The 14,566-nt window shown below is 46.1% G+C and overlaps 1 protein-coding gene across 1 annotated transcript in view; it reads right to left on the minus strand.

Annotated features, from left to right (window-relative positions):
- CDH13 (cadherin 13) overlaps nt 1-14,566 on the minus strand; it is a 986,611-nt gene that overhangs the window by 378,958 nt on the left and 593,087 nt on the right. The window lies entirely within an intron of this gene.

Raw genomic sequence — 14,566 nt, forward strand, 5'->3', positions numbered from 1 at the left:
ATGGGGCGAAGAAATAACTCCGACGTGATTTGAAAAAGATCATTCTGGAAGACACGTGGAGGACGGACTGAAAAGGAACAAGAGGACACTGGACAGCTTAGTTGAGAGTCTACCGAAGGAGTCCAGGAGGAAGGGTACGTCTTGCACCATGGGGGTGATTTCCTTTATAGGCATAATGGTGAGGAAATCTCATGTTTACTTGGAACACTAGAAGAATGGTGTGTTCCCCTGAATTCTGCGCTCTGGGACCAGCAGTTGAGAGCAGGTGATCTGGCGATTTTTAATCCCGAAGTGTCACAACTGTAGCTAGATTGGGACGCTCATCTAACCATCGCCCTGGTCTCTCAGGGACAAGACATCCATAGTAACTCCTGACCAGCCTCCTTCATGGGGACAAGATAGACAAACGGATACGAAAGTCATTTCCAGCTCAAGGCAGTACGTTCTGTGCAGAGGCTAGGTTTTGGGAGAATTAAAACTCTAGGGTAAACACTCCATTCCAATGAAATTAAACAAAGTATCATCCTTCTCTGAAAATTCAGAAAGTGCTTCTAAGCCCCTGAGGGCCTAGGAGTCATTATCATGAATATCAGTGATTAATTACAACCTGTAGGTCCTGACAACCTAGGGGACGGTCCTGACATTATAAGGACTGTCATTATAAGGACCTGACATTATAAGGACCTCGAAGAAGGTTTTAAGAATGAATAATTAGGAGAAGAGAACCTAGATGTTGAACCGTCCGGCGGCTTTGGGACTCTCACACAGTGAACTCCTGCTCTGGGTGGCCGCAGCTCACTGCAGAGACCCCCGGGGACAGCCTCTGGGGCACCGTTTACGTGGAGGCCACTGGGATCCCCATCTTCCCAGCTACTGAGTGTCAGGACGGGTTTATGATTCATCGCTGTCTCCTCCAAGCCCAGCATGTAACCGGGGGCGCGGTATTCGGTGGCCGAACACAAGAATGTCATTCATCAGTCGATGAACAAATGGACAGTCATCGGACGACTAATGTACCACGGGGCATCTGGGCTGCTTTTTCTAGAGAAGTAAGACATGAGCTCTGTCCCCTGAAGCTGCGGATCCATTTTTGCGTTCTGGCTGCTCCTTGACTATGAAGCAAAGGCCTCCTTGAGAGGTGCCCGGTGTCTGCCTCCCTCTAATTTCCATCTCCATGAGGGGTGGCTGGTGCTGCTTCCAGACCGATCAAGGGCTGTTCCAGGGAGACCCTGGGCCTCGAATGTCAAAGACTCTAATCTCAGCTCTCATTTCCTCGGCAGACATAATGTGTGTGTACCTGGAGCCCTTGGTTGCGCTTCTCGGGTACTTCTGAGCCCCTCAATTAACCCAGCACTCTGGGCTGACCCGGAATGGCCCCGTATTTCCCTGAGGCAAGTTATTTTTTCACTAAGTGAGTTTCCAGTCCACAGCAAGCCATCTTGAGCTTCCTGCCCCAGCTGCCCTGCACAGCTGACCTAGAGAACCCCACACCTGGTCACCCAGGGGCTGAATTTGCCCTTGACATAGTCAACGGAGGTAGTTCTTAGAAGGTTTTAGAACTCATTTGCCAACATCTTAAAGCAGGAGTGAATAAGATTCTAGCTTTTCCAGAATTAAAAAAAAAAAAAAAAAAGAAAGAAAGAAAGAAAGAAAGAAAAAGAAAAGGGGGAAGAAGAAAGAAAGACCAAGAAAAGAAAGTTCGAAGGTTTAACAAACAGCCTAGTGGCTGTCTTTCCCCATGGCCATCTGCTAAAATGGCTGTTATTCTCATTTTAATGGTCCTGTAGCTGCCCTGGGCCACCAAGACCCCTTATTTTCTCCTCAGAACTAAAGCTGAGTGAGAATTTCCTTTTCTTTCCATGCTCGCCCTGTGGTTTTCCCTTGCCTGCACTCATTTGCAGTGATATCCTAAATCGTGGGTAATTTGGCTTTTGCCCCTGTGAGCGGTGGGTTCCCGACCAGTCCTCACTTCCTTTCACATTTCACTTACTCTATACTCTGGCTTCCAGAGGATGCCTGTCATGTCCTCTAATACCTTGGTATTTTGCAAGAAAAACAGCTGCATAGCTCTTAGCAGTCAATGCCAATTTAAATAATTCCATTGCCAATGAATGATGTGTGACGTGCTTGCAAAGTGATCAGTTGGCTGGGCTACTAATTAATTCTGTGAAACTACACCTTGCCAAGGGCCTTCTGGCCAACTCTGTCAAAGGGTGTAAGAGAAAGTCAGCTTTAGAAAGGCAACTCTTGGTGACCTGACCTCAATTAGCATATTAATAAGGGACAAGGCCTCCAATGGGGGACGGATACCTGTTCTTACAACTTCTGCCTCAGCCCTTTACACACCGGTTTTCAAAAACGATACGGTGAGACATCTACAAGCCCCGTAATTCCAATCTTCCTCTGCATGCATTCCACGGACTTTGTCAACGGACTCGGTGAGATGTTTCATTAACCTTCAGTTCTCGTTAAAATATTACCTGGTGGCATCATAGGGCTTCTGGTTCCTTTAGCACGCCCTTCCTAACTTTGCACTTGGTAAAGACTTCAAATTCAAATCAAGATAACTGGCCCTGGGGTGGTTTTTTTCTTCTCAGATATCTTCCACGACCATTCCTCAACCCTTGCGTTCCTCAGTCAGCTGCCCTGTCCCAAGCCAGAGACCTGCGGGGCTCCGACTGGGGCCTGATTTCCCAGCACGCAGGGGTGTGTCCTTTCCCCGTCCTCACTCTTGGCCTCCCTCTGTCATCCGCAGCTAGAACGATGACAAGAGAAACTCGAAACAGCTGGATTTCTTTTTTTTGATTTGCAGCACTGATTACCAGCAAAAAAAAGTCTTCAGAATATTTTATCAGGAAAAAAGTCAGTTCTTCTAGAAATAGTAGGGCTTATTTTTTAATACTCTTTGTTTAATTGAGGTGAGTAGGGAAATAAACACTCTCACAGGTGATAAACATTTTAAAATTATCCTCTGATTTTTGTCATTTGTTCTGACCTATTTGTTTTATTCCTAAATCAGATAATTGCTTTATCTTACATGCAGCTTACCACTCCCTAGCAACATCTGGGCTTCAGAACAGTTTGTACTTCTCCCCAAATGGGACTTGGACAAAAAGTCCTGTTTCTTAGACTGATTTTTTTTTTTTTTAGGTTTTTATTTATTTATCGGAGAGAGTGAGAGCGAGAGAGGTCACGGAGGGTGAGGGAGAAGCTGACTTGCCACAAAGCAGGGAAACCCGATGCCGGGCTCGATCCCAGCACCCTGGGTTCATAACCTGAGCCAAAGGCAGACACCTAACCGACTGAGCCACCCAGGCGCCCCATGGGCTGATTCTTAGAAAAATATGTAGTCCAATCCAAGCATGACCAGTTGGGCCATGTGCGGTCGATTCACTCAAGAACTCACCAGAGTTCAGTGCCTGGTCCTCTGCTGTGGATGGGTGTGGTTAATCACTGCCTTTACTTCAGAGTTTTTGAAGGTTTTGAGTGAGCTGGTTTTGAATGACGGTTCCGAAGAACTGGAAACAGTGATCTATCTATTCACTTATCCCCTAAATTTTAACCTTGACCTGATTATTAATTTAGAGCCTATTCAAGCTTTTCTTGTACTTGCATTCCTAAATCCATATGCAATTCATTCCTCTCCACCTGTCTTCTCTCCTGCCTGGCATATTTCTTTCCTGCTATTTCTGTCACAGCTTTGCAGATACGACATGATGTTTTATGAAACACGCCTCATACCTTTATCACTAGTTTTGTTTAGTAATTTAAATCTTATTCTTCTTGTTCTTAATGAAAAATATTGATGGTTTCAATATTTTCCATTTCTCTCGCTAAGAAGTAAATTGTGAAGAAATGATTTACTATTCTCTGATAGCCCATTCATTCTATTTTTCAAGCACCCAGGAACATAAGGAGACGCTCATGCTAGGGTAAGGGCAACAAGCTCACCAGAAGTAGCTGTGTCTACTTTCCAGGCATGGCTTTGGTGATTTCTAGGTGTCTACCTGGCAAACCATAAGACTGGCATGCTACCCTTGTCAGGCTGTGAACACTGGGGAACCAAGGCAAACAGAGGGAAGGTCAAAGAGAGTCCTAGACGTCAAGTCCCTTGACACCCACACATGTGAAGGGCTTAAAAAGAGAACAGCAGTTATCATATTATTAGGTAAGTAAGTGCACCCAAATAAAACATATCCCTCTCAACTGTTGTTAAGTGAGAGACAACAAGAGGCAAAAAAGGGGCATTATCTGCTTGGAGAACTCTTATCCATCCTTCACACGGGGCCTGGGAACCACCCACTCACTCTGCAGTCTATCTATTATTCTGTCTTCATATAGTTTCATATATACCTTAATGAGTGATTGAACAATGATTTTTGTTTTTGTTTTTTTCTTTTTTAGTTCTGTGAGCCTTTCAGATGCGGAGACAAGATCCTTGCCCGTTTCCAATGTTTTGTTGCATGGCATAGAATCTGGAATAGGCATTTGGGTTGGACCAAACGTGCCCAGGAGGTCCCAAGCAGTGATTTAATGACAGTGGTGGCACCATTGTCTAACCACCAAGGGAGAAAATGCTTGTAGCCAAGAGTACCAATGCCGGGTCATTTGTTCCCGATGGATATTGCCAGGTTTCTGGAGGACAATGCTAGAGTTCGCCAAGCAAACCCCTCCTTTCACTTCCACAACACCGTGTGGGGAGGGTGCCCTAAGCAGCAGACTCACTGAGCACGAGCACTGCCTTTAAGCAGGAGTCATGGTGCTACAATCCTTTCAGATTGTTCTAGAGGTCAAGGTGGAACCACAGAATGAAAGCGGCAACTTGCGCCAAATGGATAGAATTAGAGGGTTTCACTTGGGATCTTTCATTCAAATCAAACCTCAAAACGTCCTGATTGTCTGAACTCCATGTGAATCCCTTGCATTTTGCTTTCAGGAGATGAAAAATCGAGAAGCGAGCTTTCACAGTAGAAATGACTTTTAATCAACAGTTCAAGGTCAGACAGCCTCCAAACGGTGAAGTTCACCGAAAAGATACAAGAAATCGAGTGATTGGATGGGAAACTTTAAAAAAAAAAAAAAAAAAAAAGGTGCAGGGTGGGGGATGGTAGATGAATTTTCCCAGACAACTCACACCCAGGGAGGCAGAGGAAGCGCTTCCTCACTGGAAATGAACCCCCGTCACCTTGTCACCTTGTCAGTCTCAACAGGGGTCGCCTCAGCAGCTCAGGCTCACGAAATACTCAGTATGTTTTAGACACTGTGTTACAGTACACGGCTCTCTCCTCCATCTCTCTGATACTCTCCGGGATGGACCGGTCCCTCATCACCCACAGTACCCAAGGAGAGACTGAGGCTCACTGCAGCTACCTTCAGTAATCTTTCCTGTGGCTGAACTCCAATATCCCAAATCCAAACAGAAGGAGCGTAGGCAATGTAGAAAGAAGCAGAACAAAGTTTGAGTTCTAGCATCAGCCCTGTGTTTGCTAGTCAGGTGACCCTGAGACAATTCCTGTGTTTTTTTGGGCCTCCGCTGCCTCATTCATGAACAGGGGCATTGCTGTGGCCGGCAGGATTATCTGCAGCTCTTTGCTGGCTGCAGGTAATTCAAGATTATTCAAGATAATTCAAGATGCATGTTGTTGCCAGGCATCTTGAAGTGCCTGGAAGAAAGCTGGAAGAGTAGACAAGATAGCCTGACTCCGGTGACGTTGGACTTGGCCATGGCATTTGCTTTGGGTCAATGGAATTCAAGCAGATGTGACATGTGGGTGGCTTCAGATGTGTTCACGTGGGTTGGCTCATGTCACATCTGCTTGACTTTCATTGCTCATCCACTATTGTCCACTATGGTAGGGTTTCTCTACCCCAGCACTCTTGACATTCAGGATTGGAAAAATTCTTCATTGTGGGAACCGTCGTGAGCACCATGGGCTATCTAGCAGCATCCTTACTTCTACCTACTAAATGCCAGTAGCAACCCCCTCCTCCTGGTTGTGACAACCCCAAAAGATCTCCACGTATTGTTCAATGATCCTTGGGGCATAAAACCACCCCTGTCTGAGAGCCACTCTGCTATTTTCTCCTTGGTGGGCAGCCACTTATTTGAGGAGAAGGAGGAAGCCCAGGAACCCAAGCCAGCCTGGAGCCCAGCCCAACACCGATGGATCTCAGCTGACCAGCAGACAAGAAACCTGCGAACTGATAATTGTACGCCGTGGTGATTTTGTAGTTCCTTTGTAGCAAAAAGCCTAACATCCTGGCCATGCGGACAGCATCAAGCCCACGGTAGGATTCTATGCACGGCGCCTGAGGACACTGGGGCACTTGCTGCTGGTGGTATTAATACTCCTAGACTCAGATTGCCTTACAAAGCGATTCAACTTGCAAATGCCAATTCATTCTTACCTCTTGCCCCGCAGAGGCACCCCCTGAAGCCTTCTCATCAACTCTCTCCACTCTGCTCTATGGTCCCCATTCCCTGTTATCTATGGCTGCATTCCACACCCTCAACCCCTGTGCCCACTCCCACTTTTGGAGCAACCTCCATGGCCAGGCTGCTCTCCTCCAGCTCTTGGGCAGCCTTGACCACCTTTTGCTTTGCTCCCCCTTTTTCCAGATTATGGCGAACTGAAAAATTCGGAGCCAGGACACCTAAGAAATAGTTCTAAAATAGATGCTCACTGAACTTGGTCAGCATAGCAATTACAGGGGTAATTACTCAATATCTGTATATATGTTTGAATGTCTGACTTCCAAATATTCACCTCTTATAAGGGCAAGGACAATTTTGTGTCTGTTTTGCTATTTATGTAAAGCCAGCACCAGCACCATTCCGGGCCTGGAATCCTGGCGGACTAAATGGGTGGATGAGTAAATGAGCTGGAGGAACATTCACTCCTCATAGCAAGCACACTCATAATTTAGATATAAACTGATGGCCACCTAAGAACCTTATTTAAATCACACAAGATTCAAATGAGTTGCCCATAGTAAATGTCACTAGATACCGTGGAAAGAAACATTCAGAACTCTAGGATAGGAGAATACATTTAGTAAAGATTTAAGTTTTCTTAGAGCTTAGTTGCTTTTTTAAAAAAAAACTTGTTTTAAAGATTTTATTTATTTATTTGACAGACAGAGATCACAAGTAGGCAGAGAGGCAGGCAGAGAGAGAGAGAGAGAGGAGGAAGCAGGCCCCCCGCCAAGTAGAGAGCCCGATGGGGGACTCGATCCCAGGACCCTGAGATCATGACCTGAGCCAAAGGCAGATGCTTAACCCACTGAGCCACCCAGGAGCCCTTAAAATTTTTTTTAATCCAGAGTTACAATATTCCTCCCAAAAGATACTCTTTCACAGAGTATACACTGATGATAAAGTCCATGCCTGTAGGTACTATCTGGTCTTACTCAGCCATCCGATATCTATCAGTGGTGAATCGTTCAGGGGAAGGAAGCAGTGATCTCGCAGAAATAATTATTATACACACAGAATGGTCAGAGGTGAGGCTTAAACATGCATACTTTTAGCTCTAAAGTTCTACACTATCATTTGGGATTTGCTCCTTTGCCCCCTCACAACCTAGTATGACATCTGAGTTTAGTGTCATCAATTCATGGTCAGATAGGTAAATTCCATGCCTATGGAGTTCTCAGCACTCTGAACCTCTCACCTTGCCATAGGACCCAAGGGTCTGCCTTGGATTCAGTATACGTGTTGGTAAGGGGCCACCTGACCTTTCTTGGGCTTCTATGCATGAGCTTAGGATGAGCGACGACCGCAGTTACAAATACCAACCACAGAAAGGCTCCCATGGTGGCGGACATGCTTCTGCATTCCTTAACCTGTGATTAAGGTTGTAACCTCGGCAAGAGTACCCTGGGTACAACCAGCACCAATGGGTACAACCCGTTCTGCGGTTGAGGGTAAGTGCTTTACACAAGCACACACAGTGGAGAAATTCAAATTCCTTTAGTCCTTTGTAGGATAATACCACACCGTCCAGAGGATGCCCAGAGGCAAATACCCGAGAACCCACAGGAACCATCAACTAATAGAGTGTCTTGTAAAAGAGCTTCGCACACATCCCATTCCCCACCCAGGGTCCCAGAGTCCTTAGAGTGAGGTGCTATTTTAGGCAAAGCTGGGAATGTAAAACCAACATGGGACTTGAAGACTGTAGTCCAGCCTGCTCTTAAAGTTAGTAGAATCACCCAGAAAGTCCAGCACAGAACCCTCTCCAGTGAGTCCAACACGGCCAGGTTTTCCTCTCTTGTTGGAACAGATGGCTGACCTTCAGCTGAGCCCCAGATGCAGTTGTGGGCTTATCTTTATGGGATGTAGATGAAAAAAAAAAAAAAAAAACAAACCAAAAAGCCCACACAGATCTGAGATGCTAGAATCACGCTCAGCTCGGGCAGACACTCTCATTCTGAAACCAGAGCCGTGGGGCAAGTTACTTCTCGGCTCACCAAGGGCACGTGTTTATTGAGCGTCTGGGAGCAGAACCACCCACACTGTGTAAATGGTTCTCTCTCAGATCTCTCCCTTTCTCCAAGCAAAATATTTGCCTTTGCATAAACTCAGCATACATATGCTTTAACTGGTGGTTTGGGGGCTTGGGCTTCCTGCCTGTAATGAAGGGTATAGATGGTGTCCATGCAAAGGGGAAGGGAGTCCATGGTATCATCTACCTCCTTATGGGAAGCCATGCAATTTGAGCATCGCAAATGGCATCTACAAACTACACAACTGAACACACGGACATCCAGTCTCGGGGAATGTTTTGCCCATGATGGGGCAGTCTCCTCACATTGAACAATCCAGACTGGCTCCCCAAGCCTGAGCGAGGGCTCTGTCCTGGTAGCCAGCAGATCTAGCTTTACGTACCACCCCAGCCACCTCAGTTTAGAAAATCAATCATCTTATCCTCAGCTTCCTTTTTAATACCAAATCATTTGGATAGTTCTATATATTAAGCAGTGAGTACCGGGGAGACATTTGAAAGAACAAAAGTATTCACGTTTCTGTGAATCATGACACCAGTTGGGAAAGTAATTGGTTAAAGAAGAAGAACACAGAAAATATTATAGATTGCCAGTTTCCCAAGGTGTGGTGGGGGTGAACAAAAGTTTATTAAAAATAACTAATACTAGACACAACATGCATAGCCCATTACACTCAGGCATGTTTTTGATTAGGGCAATGCTAGACAACAGCTCTTCAGATGAGATCTGACAGCAGGTAAATTACACAGTGTAAGGGCTTAAGGTGATCTACAGGACAACAATGTCTTGATCATAAATAGGATTTGTGTGCTGGAAAATACATTCTATCATTAATGAAACAGACAAATGAACTGAAAAACATCATATCGCGCCACAGTTTTAAGTAGCTTACCTTAGCAGTGTAATATGGGTAGTAAGTCATGCATAAAACCCTGTAAAAGCTCATTAAGTCAGGATCAGTTTATTCAAAACAGCACATATTTCAAATAACTGTTCTTCCTTAGCCAATTCCAGACTCTACTGTTTAACAACATCAACAAAAATAATGGGAAATGAGGCAATTGTAATTCATTATAAGTTATGTCTCTCTAGACCTCCTGCATTTTACTTTACTTCACTTTATTTTATTTTATTTTACTTTATTTTATCTTATTTTATTTTTACTTTATGTAGGCTCCATGCCTAGCATGGAGCCCAACCCAGGGCTTGAACTCGCAACCCTGAGACCAAGACCTGAACCGAGATCAAGAGTTGGATGCTTAACTAACTGAGCCACCCAGGTGCTCCAAATCACTGTTGCATTTTAAATTGGTGATCCCAGGGACCTCAAATGTTGGTAAAAATCCTTGGGGGTCATTTCCTGGCACTGCCCGTCCTATACCCAATGCTGACATTTCCTCAAAATCTTCCATGGCCTAGAGCCTTTCAGCTTTGGGCTGAGAACCTCAACAAATGTCACTCTCACATTTTTCTTTTCTTTGAAGAGTCTTGGGCTATATTGGGTTATTAGTATGGAGCAATCTTACTGAAAAGACAGTTGTTAGGTTTCTGGCCAGCTGAAAGTTTAGTGGCAACACGCTTCTGACGGATGCCATGAGACATCGAGTGGTCCACAGAGAAGGTTGCAAATATTGAGTTGGACATCAATATCTACATTTGCAGCATCCACAATTTCAAAGATAATGGCTCTCAAAGATCTCAAGTCACCAACGCATCTGTCAAAATATCAATGGCAGTGAAATCTGCCAGTCCTTCAGAAGTCAAAGACTCCCCTTTCAAAAAAAGACTTCATTTATTCAATGTTCCCAACTATACAAAAATAAATGGCCCAGGAGAGATATTTATGAGAGTTTAAAACAGTCTGTAAACCCACGAGCATGTGCGTGGGCTTTGCTTGCTGGTCGTGACCCTAATCCTCTCTGCATTAGACCCAGATGGGGAAGAGTACTGACTTCCCAAGAACTCAAGGAGCTGCGCCGTCTGACAGCAGTACTGGGACAACCTGCCCTTTATAGCCGGCTCTGGCACGGTGTGCCCAAAGACCACGGTGACACAGTTAGAGGTGCCAAGATGGGATCCAAGTACAGATTGTCTGAGTTGAACTCCTGGCTCTTGTCACACCCACAAGCTGCTACCTTTACTGCTGCCAAAGTCTGTGTGCAGATTCGGTTTGGATTTGGAAGCAACAGAGAAGTAATTCAGCTTTTCTGGTTTTGTTTCATGACATGTCATAGGAGATATAACTCTTGACTTCCTTGCATTCCTGGCCCTTTTTGGGGTAACAGCCCCCCACCTACCCTTGAGCCATTACCTCTCCCCTGTTCGATGTGGGTCCAGTAGGCCTGTCAGTCACTGGCGCCATTCCCTCCAGTCCTGCACAAGAGAGGGGGGCTCATGACCCAGTGGAAGCCAGCTGGAAGCTCTCTCTTGGGGATGGGAACCACGCAAAGGGTGCGGCGGATGGAAGGTGGGTGCTGAGAATTTATTCCGGTAGTTCTGCCTAAAAAAGAGTCTTCAGGAGTTCCTGGCTGGGATCCCCAGAACTGAACCTCTTTCTGTCCTTTCTGAGAACCAGCTGTCAGATTTTTAAATCTGTAGAGTATGACCAGCATTCACCCAGTGATTCTCTCACTGCCTTGGTTAGCCAGCGTCTGCCTGTCCTTCCGTCACAGAACCCTGAGCAGTTCACATGAGAATGTTCTGAGCTGGCCCACATCTGCGGGCCCACGAATGGCCAGCTCATCTGAATCTGTCTGCATTGGGCTGACCAGGAGAGAAGTGGACTGTGCAATCGAGGGCAAAAAATGCTAAAATGAACATGGAATAAAAATATGTCCATCAGCCAGTGGGGGGAAAAATCAGGGGCATGTTAATTCCTGAGTTTCTTCCTCCTCTAGGAAGAGGTTATATTTGTCCCCGTCGAAGAAGGTGGCTTAGAAAAAAGAGAGCCTCTCAGGTGTCCTAGACAGTAGCAGGTCTTGGAGTGACAGAGATTTGGTTCAACCCTGATTGCTGTTCCTTACTGCGTGGGCTTGTGCACCTGCCTTCTTCCCACTGAGACTCAGTTTCTGACTCTGTAAAATGGGGACCGCATGACCAAAAGGACAATGTCTGTGCATCCACGTGTGAATATGTACGAACACACACTGTTCACATGGAAATACCCTGACAACAGGAAGGGTTAAGGAGATAGTCTAGGGGAAGGAATGGGATTTGACAGAAAGCATTTACTCTACATACACATGTGTGTCTATATATACGCACTTGTGTCTACAATACATATTTAACAAGATAAATATATTTTTTAAGCAACTCTCCTTGCTGCAAAGCAGCCTCACTCCACACACGGGGAGTGCACATCCTGATACGACAAAGTTTCACAGATGGTCATGGAGGGGTGGGGACAGGCGACCGAGACTCCAGAAGAATTTTAAGCTCTAGTGATTCATTTGACAAGTAGGAACTTGAGACCTAGTCAAGGATCTAAGAGGCACAAGTAGGACATAACAGACATGACTGCGTTCTGGAGAATGGAAGACATATGAGATGAGGGAGGAGAGAGGTTCTGGGAGGAAGTGGGGGGCATGGCCCTGTGGCGTCTGCCCTGGCAGAGGACAGCCCTGCCATCATGGCACTCCGTCTGGGTTGGCTGGTTCTAGAACCGCCTGGATGGGAGGCTGGGCTGAAAACAGCCATAGACTCAGAGTGCTGGTGTCCCTGGGACTGAACACAGGCTCCCACCAGGTCTGTTTCTTGGTCCTCCTAGAGCTGTGAAGCAAATGGCTTGCAAGAAAGGATCCCGAGCCTCAGGGATGGCCCACAGCATTCTCTTGCCTTGGGAATGATAGCTCCGTGGGTGTGCGTCCCGTCCAGGGCCCATGGTGCCACCCCAGCCCCAGCCCATGCACAAGTGTTGATTTTGAAGGACCAGAGGAAAGAGGTGGGAATGGCGGGGAGGACAGCCGGAGAGCACCGACGGCGGTGGCAGCTGCCGGGTTCAAGGCTCCTAAGGGAGCATGGCCTTGGCCAAGGAGTGTGCACTTGTCGTGCCTCCTGTGCGGACTTCGTGTGACCCTCCTCTCTGCCTCCGTGACACAGGCTTGCACACGTGCACACACACATACACACTCAACGCAGCTTGAACGTTCTTGGCGCTTTCACTATTCATTTCCTGTTTCTCAACCAACAATCACAGAAACTAATTTACCTTATCAAAAATGCAATTACTCAGTATCTTAGACTTCTATTTATTTGACAGCCTTCTAATTTTCTCACTTTTACCTAATTTGACAGGGAATATTATAGACATAACTAGTCTTTCAAAATGACTTTCACAAGGTTAGTTCACTTGTTAATTGACCCTCCGTGATGGCAATTTATGAAGCATATTAATTTCATCTGTCACTTCCAACACAAAGTAAATGTGGAAAATAGTCTATCTTTCATAAGGGACCTTGTAAAGGAAGTATGTCGGAATTCTTAATTAATATATGCATATCCTTTCAACCATTGATACTGTGCAGAACTTTTATACCCACTCATCTGAAGCTCTGTCTACCTTTTATAAATGTTTTGCTTTTCCTTTATGATGAAGGAGAGACACCTTCACTGAGGATGATTCTGCCAGGGATATAAATCACCACCTCAAAAATGGAGACACCATTTGTCTGGAAGGATTTCTAGAGCCCAGAAAGGCAATGTTGAAAAAAATAAAAAAATCCCACAAGAGCCGCAGCACGAGGAAAGACCTCCTTTGCAGAAGGCAGGAGCTAATGCCCTCTCATACCCACCGCACGGGTCCCTTAAGGAATGAAGTCAGACACCACTTGCCCACTTAAAGAAAAGAAGGGGCCATCTCCAGAGGCTATGCTGGACCTTCAAAGGACACCTGCTGACGAGAGCGCCCTCATCATGTGGATTTGATTGATACAGACTTTTCTTTCTGAACTACCTGGTACCCCTCAATTCAGTTTCAAACGTAGTCATTCCCAAATCACCTTGGAGCCTACCAGTGGGCAAGCGCTTGGTATAAATCTGTACACAGGGCAGACACAAGCTCCATGCTCACGGGGCTCACACGCACGCAGAAAAATCGCCGAGTCCATGGAATAGGAAACGGAATTAGGATATGGGGTGATAAGCCCCAGGACAGAGTGAAGAGGGGTTCTGAAACTTGAGGCATAGTGGGGTGGCAGGAGGGAATGGGTCCAGGACACAGAGGAAGAGAGTCCTCTCAGCAATTGACACAGAGCGACCCGGGCTCTCCCCCTTCCTCCCTGTCTGAACACTCTTGCTCCCAAGTTCCTGACTCCTCCGTGCTCCCAGCTTATGGAGTTCCGGCATCTCGGGGAGCATCTGTTCCCGCTTCAGCTGCAGCAAGGCCTGGGCTTCTTCATGAGCAGACGTGTTGAGTCTTCACTCTTCTGTTTGTTTTTTTTTGTTTGTTTTGTTTTTGTTGTTTTTTGTTTTGCTTTGTTTTGTTTTGAGAGAGAGAGCGTGCCCATGAGTGGGGGGAAGGGGCAGAGGGAGAGGGAGAAAGGGAATCAAATGCAGGCTCTACGCTCAGCGCAGAGCCCAACTTGCGGCTCAATCTCACGACCCTGAGATTATAATCTAAGCCGAAATCAAGAGTCAGACACTCAAGTGACTGAGCCACCAGGCACCCATTACCCCTGGCTTTTACCCGCATCTGAACCGTCCACACCCCAGCACGGAGCCTCTATGAACAAGGGCTCCATTTCTTCACCCAGCCAATCCTCTAGCTAAAACATTGGCTCAGGAAGGGGCCTTGACAGGGATGTGCACCATAAATTATCCAGGTTCAGCATTAACATTCTCTTAAAACCTTTTAAAAGTAATACTGTCTTTGCCTTTGTGATCTCAAGTGTCTTCTTCCTGCGATGTGCTCCACACTGAAAATCTCCTATTCCCTTTATGAGATTAAATGCAATTTTCAAGTTGGAAGGTCTTCATGTAGGAGATCTCCAGAAGAGACTAGAATCCCCTGTTGAGGTCTGAAACCTTGCACACACACACACACACACACACACACGCGCAT

This window comes from Mustela nivalis, assembly GCF_964662115.1.
Source record: "Mustela nivalis genome assembly, chromosome: 18".
NCBI lineage: Eukaryota > Metazoa > Chordata > Mammalia > Carnivora > Mustelidae > Mustela > Mustela nivalis.